Raw genomic sequence first — 6,795 nt, 5'->3', positions numbered from 1 at the left:
GAGAGGCCCAGTGCATGAAAATTCGGGCACTCAGGGGGTCCCTTAACCGTGCCTGCGCCCCTTCACAGCCCCCTGCGGGAGTGGGCCTGAGCCACAATCGGACATTGTTAGCACTGCCACAGAGGCTGGAGAGGCTCCTGCCACCCCCTCTCTGCTTGCCCGCTGTGAGCCCAGCTTCTGGCTGAGCAGAGCTCCCTCTGTGGGAGCACATTGACTACCAGAGGGCAGCTCCTGCATTGAGCGTCTGCCCCCTTGTGGTCAGTGTGTGTCATAGTGACCAGTCATTCCCAGTCATTCTGCTGTTAGGGTCAATTTACATATTACCCTTTTATTATATAGGATGATTTGAGGGCTTACATTTCAGTCTTTAATCTATATTACTGGGTTTTCCTTTAAGAGATAGAGATAATTTATAACTCAATGCATTTATTAAAAAACTTGCAACCTGCCTGTTTGCTCGTCAAACTGTTAGGTCATGATGTACATATTGTATTTCCTATCATTCCTTGTCTAATGCAAAATGTCATTTTGGTTTCGGATTCGGGCCTGAAGGTAATAGCACTCTTATTGGGTGAGATAATGAGCCTCTTATCTGGGACTCAGTTTTTAAAATACACAGTGACTGGCAGGCAGTGTTTCTCATGACTGATGGAACAAATGCCTTTTATTGGTCTGACTTACACCAATGGAATTCACTTGCATGCATGGCACCATCTTCTTCAAATCATAATTTACCAAAATATGTTACAAAAAAAAACTCTAAAAAACAGACATCTGTTAAAATTTTCATTCATACATGTGGTCTGTATGAGAGTTTGTACTTTTTTAAATCTTAGTAGTTGGTATTATTCCATCACTGCTGTGTGCTAGAATAATACATACCCAACAATAGTTAATATGTATAAGCTGCGTTTGAATAGTCATATCTAAATAGCCATCATGAAGAGCTTTTGAGGAAAGAATGTGTTTTGCATTTCTCATAAAATTAGCATTTTAGAGCAAATGGAGAATTTTAGCAGAATTGTTTCTTGAGACCCAAACAGTCTTGATTTCTTATATCATCTACAGTGATAAGTGCACAATAATCTCTCAGACATTTTTTGTTGGTTTATTAGTAATGGAATTTTAATGGAATAGGTTGATATATTCTGCACTAGTATTTCAGAGCAGCTCATATATTTAATATCTTGATTAGACATTGCATGCCATCTCATCACTCTTGTCATTGTTTGTCTCTTCTGATGTTGGCATGGATGACTCTTCACTTCAAGTGATGGTGACATTTATTCAAGATTTTACGAATCCTTTTTCTTTTGTTTTGCCAAGATGATTGGAGGAACATGAGGTGACTGTGGGGAGGTAGACTTGAGTAAGGCTTAAGTGTAAGTGCTTTTTCGCGATTCAGTTCTACTATGTAAAGTTGTTACAGACTTGGATGCCTTAGCTTTGCTATTTATCATGATTTTCACAATACAGATGCTCCTCAATTTACAACAGAGTTGTCCCAATAAACTCATCATAAATTGAATATATCCCAACCTCAGAATGCACTAAGTACACCTAACCTACTGAACATCATAGCTTCCCCTACCGTAAACATGCTCAGCACAATAGCATTAGCCTACAGTTAGGCAAAACCCTCTCACACAATGACTACACAGTGGAGTATCATTTGTTTACCCTCACGATCGCATGGATGACTGGGAGCTGCAGCTCACTGGCTCTGCCTGGCATCATGAGAGGGTGTTGTACTGCACATGGCGAGTCTGGGAAAGATCAGAATTCGATATTCGAAGTGTGATTTCTACTGAATGCCCATGTTTTTCTCACCATCCTAAAGTCGAAAACTGTAAGTCGTACCAACGTAAATCAGGTATTATCTGTACTGATAAATGGCTTCAACAAACACCCATAAAACAACTCCCAACTCATTCTGCAGAGTTTATTTTAACACTGCACTTTTTATTAATTTTAACACAATTAGCTTCATTACGATTGGGGATTTCTTTATTACTCTGTCATCCTAAGTAATGTTAAACTTGGTTCCAAATCTGAACTTCCAAATCTGTGCTATCATCTCTAGCTATCGGAGTTAGAACGTCAGTAGCCTGCATCTAGCTATACATTTATTTTATAGGTAATTTTATAGAAAATTATTCAGAGGGTGGAAATGACATTTTAACAAACATATTGGTGCATTAATTCATTCAAGAAATAATGAGTGTTTTATATAATGTAGTGCCTTTTGGTACTATGGAATATGAAAATGAAAAAATTGTCTGATTTCAGATTACCAGAAGAATGATAATAGTTATTATATTGCTCAAAAAAAAGGCAAGTACAGTAACAGAGATACAGATAAATCCTATTAACTTTAAAGTAATACTATTTAAATTTTTTCTGGAGTTATTTGGAGAAAGTTCATGAAGAAGGTATTAACTGCAAAATAAAGTCATTAAAGATAGGTAAATATATGAAGTATACTTAGAAATGGTGGCCTTTTTAATCAGGGTAGGAAATCTACAAAGAGCAAAGGAATAGTGAAGAGAAATCTCAAGAAATGTTTGGGTAACAGGAAGAAGTTTACTTTTACTGGAATAGGAGTTTTGGAGGCTGTGAATGGAAGAGAGGAAGAAGTTACACTGAAGCCCAGCTGTTGTGGCACAGTAATTGAGCATCAGCCTATGAATCAGGAGGTCACAGTTCAACTCCCAGTCAGGGCACATGCCCTGGTTGCAGGCTCAATCCCCAGTGTGGGGCATGCAGGAGGCAGCTGATCAATGATTCTCTGTTAAAAAAAAATAAAGTTACATTGAGTTTTCACAAATCGCTGAACTTGAATAGTAAGCTTATTTGGTAGACAATGGCAGGCCCATAAAAGATTTTCAAAGTGGAAAAATATGTAGTGAGATCTATTCTCTAAGAATATCATTTTGGCAATAGAACCTGGAGGGAAAATGAGCGGTAAGAGACTAGAGGCAAGGAGAGCATGTGGGAGACGTCTATGGCTGTCCTGGAGAGGGGACACAGGGGCTGTTGTGTGTACTTGGGCTGTCATTGGCAGAGGCCCACATGCTGTAGAGGCTGCAGGAGAAGAATTAGCTAAACTTCGAATATGTTCTCAGAGTTGACCTTTGAGTGATTTAGCAGGACAGACTTTGGAAAGGACTCTGGTGTTTTTTCTAAAATGGAAAATGCAGGGGAAATAGGGATGAGCATCATTTTGGACAGATTGGGCTTAATATGTCATCTGAATGTGGCAAGCAATCGATTCATAATATTCATGAGATTGGAAGTTGTCCCTGGAGTTATCTGCATATGGTAAGAGAGAGAGGAGGACTGAGCTGATGCAGGGACTCCTTTTTCTATTCCCATTGCAAACACAAAAATATAACAACTTTTAAAACATATAGCCATTCTAAGAAAAGAAAAGAAAAGCCCAAGATTTTATTTAAAAAAATGTGGTTAGCATGCTGGTTGATGCCACTAACACACAGGTATCCATCCTAGCTATAGTCCCTCGTGGCTTAGAAATAGGATTTTAATGTCTACATGAGGAAAGATAGATGTTCTGCTAAAACGTGGATTTGTAACAGAGCATTCTTGGAGCCTGAAAACACTTGCTTGCCAATGCAGTCACTGGAACCTATGCCATGTATAGTGTAGATTTATAACACATGGGTACTGTAGAAATCCAACTAGAAATTAAGGCAGAAATTTGTCCAGGGACTGGTAAAGATCTCAGGGCAAGGGCAAGGAAGTCAGGTTTCCTTCTTAGGGACATTTAAATAATACAAGACTCTTGTGGAACTCCAACAGAAACTAAAATCGCCAAGAGAACACACTAAGTAAAAATTATAAATTTAACCACGAGCCTTTCAAAGATGGGTAAAAATGCTGTGGCGTAGTAGCCAGGAAATTCCTGAGATTAGATACTATCAGGACTATTGAATATCACTTTTTATATAAGGGACTCCATCAGGCACTCCAGATAAGGCAGTATTACTAATAGCTGAGCGGTTTTCATCTTAACAAATAATGGAACTTTAAAAATAATTTAAAAATATTAAAGGTTGGATTCCATTGTCTAAGTCTCTGATTCAACTGGTTTGGAGAGTATCCTATTCACCAGGGTTTGGCTTTGTTTGTTAAGCTCCCCAGGTGATTCTGTACCGTTGAGTTTGAGAAACACTGTCGTAGATTATTGGGAAAGACTGGAGGTCTAGAAACTGCTGGTAGCCACTAGTCCAGGTAGACAAAGCAGCATATTTTCGCACTCATGATAATGCCTTCCTTTTTGCCAGTGGTTGGCGAGCTTTTTCTGTAAAGGCCAGAGAGTAATGTTTTAGGATTTGTGTTCCTGACGGTCTCTATTTCAACCACTCAGCAGTGCTGTTACAATACAGAAGTATCCATGGGTTATAGCTAAACAGATGGGCATGGTTTGGTCCAGTAAAAATGTATTTGCTGAAGAGTGGTGAGGAGGACTTGCTTGGTGCCTTAGTTTTCTGCCCTCTGTTTTAGAGGGTTAAAGTGCAGTGACTGAACACAGTTGAGAACCAGCACATTCACTTTGGAGAAAGTAGCCCCATGTATAAATAGGTTAAAGAAGTGACTACCCAACTTACAAAGATGGAGAACATAGAAAGACGAAATATCATGGAATGTGAAGACCAGGCAAGCCATAGGCCTGGAAAAGACTAGCAGGAAAACTTGAGTGAATAAAAATGTACTCAGAGAGACTTGGGGTTATGGCATAGAGTGGTAGCTATGGCCAGATAATAGAAATACAGGAAAGGTTAGTTTCATATTGTTTTGCATTTGCTATTTTTTGCTTATTGTGCTTTTCACATTTAGAGGAACAGCATATAAATGGATGGCTTGGGTTTTCTATTTAATCACATCTAGATATGTCGGGTTCAGATTCAATGTACTTATATTTCCAACACATTATCTATACTCATTATATCTGAATTAAAAAAATAATGCCATGGGCCGAAACCGGTTTGGCTCAGTGGATAGAGTGTTGGCTTGCGGACTGAAAGGTCCCAGGTTCGATTCCGGTCAAGGGCATGTACCTGGGTTGCGGGCACATCCCCAGTAGGAGATGTGCAGGAGGCAGCTGGTCGATGTTTCTCATTCATCGATGTTTGTAACTTTCTATATCGCTCACTTCCTCTCTGTAAAAATCAATAAAATATGTATTAAAAAAAATAATGCCATGTGATCCAGCCATCCCACTTGGGAATATAGCCTATGAATCCCGAAACACTAATTCGAATGAATACATGCATCCCTATGTTCACTGCAACTTTGTTTACAATAGCCAATGTCTGGAAACAGCCCAAGTTCCCATCAGTAGATGAGTGGATGAAAAAGCAGTGGTACATTTATACAACGTAATACTATGTGGCCATAAAAAAGAAGGAAATCTTAGTTTGGTGACAGCTTGGATGGAGCTGGATATTATTATGCTAAATGAAATAATCCAGTCACAGAAAGACAAATACCCTGTGATTTCAGTTATATGTGGAATCTAATGAACAAAATAAACACGAACAAAACAGAACCAGAGGCAAGAATACATGAACAGACTGACAGCTGTAGTCAGAGGGGAGTGGAGTGGGAGGATTGGATGAAAGAAGGTGAAGGGATTAGCTAAAGAACATACATGCATAACTCATAGACACTGACAACAGTGTGGTGATAGCCTTAGGGAAAGGGAGGTGGGCAACGGGGGAGTAAATGGGGATGGAAAGAGACTTTGCTTAGAGTGATGGGTGTGCAAGGCAGTGTGCAGATGATGTATTTTTGAGTTGTACACTTGAAACTTATATGCTTTTATTAATCAATGCCACCCCAATAAATTCAATGAAAATATTTACTCTTTTACATCCTTAGACCTAACCTTCTCTAATGTTATGCTTGCAGAAGTACATTTGTCAATTTCACATATCTTGGTCACATGTATAGATTAATCAAACAATAAACTTAGTTTCTAGTAATTAGAAAATAGAGAGATGGGCTTCCTGTCCAGCAGGACTGTCGAATTTTACTTGAATTTGCCCTCTTTCTCCTTCCCTGTCCTCATAATGGCTTATGTAATGTCAAAACACAACTTTATTCATATTTACATTGAAATTAGGTTACATCTTTCAAATCAATGGATATGGATTGAATTATTTACTATATATTATATTTTCTTACTCCAAAACCTGTAATGAAATCCATAGTATATCTTCCAGTCGACAGCATTTTAGAATCAAGGAAATATGATTTTTTTTCTTCTCTTCTGTTTTTGCCTCCACCTTTCTTCTGGTAACCACTTCTAGCATTCCAAAGGAGTTACATTTCTGGAAAACAAATCTGATCTTGTCAATAACTTACCTAATAATTTTGAGTGCCCCCAAGTAAGTTTAAATGATCTCAAAGTTTAGACTCTTGGCATGGCATTCAAGGCCCTTGCAATCTAAAACCTCTCGTATTCTGGTCTGAGGATCTGGATCTGCAACCTCATTTCCCACCACCTGCCTCTTCCTCCTGCGAATTGCTTCATTCCTGACCATCAGACGCATCATGCATGATTTTAATGTTAGCGTTGTAAAGTCTCTGAGGAAAGTTTAATAAACTAGGATTGGTGTTGAGCTGAAAATAGCGAAAGCAGACTTTTTCTAAAGCTTAATACTTTAAGATGGAAATGTATCATTGTCCTTGCAGGAAAGGCTTGACTTTTATATTAAATGGTTGAAGAAGCTTATAGAATATCCTTATTTGGAGCCTTTTAAAAGCAGACTG

At 38.6% G+C, this 6,795-nt stretch overlaps 1 protein-coding gene across 2 annotated transcripts in view; it reads left to right on the top strand.

The window, feature by feature from the left end:
• HMGCLL1 (3-hydroxymethyl-3-methylglutaryl-CoA lyase-like 1) overlaps window positions 1–6,795 on the top strand; it is a 160,456-nt gene that overhangs the window by 85,929 nt on the left and 67,732 nt on the right. The gene's annotated exons all lie outside the window — the stretch shown is intronic.

This window comes from Myotis davidii, unplaced genomic scaffold (genome assembly GCF_000327345.1).
Source record: "Myotis davidii unplaced genomic scaffold, ASM32734v1 scaffold313, whole genome shotgun sequence".
In the NCBI taxonomy this organism is placed as follows: domain Eukaryota; kingdom Metazoa; phylum Chordata; class Mammalia; order Chiroptera; family Vespertilionidae; genus Myotis; species Myotis davidii.
Note: the sequence above shows the minus strand (reverse complement) of the source record. Positions and strands in the feature narration are given on the sequence as shown.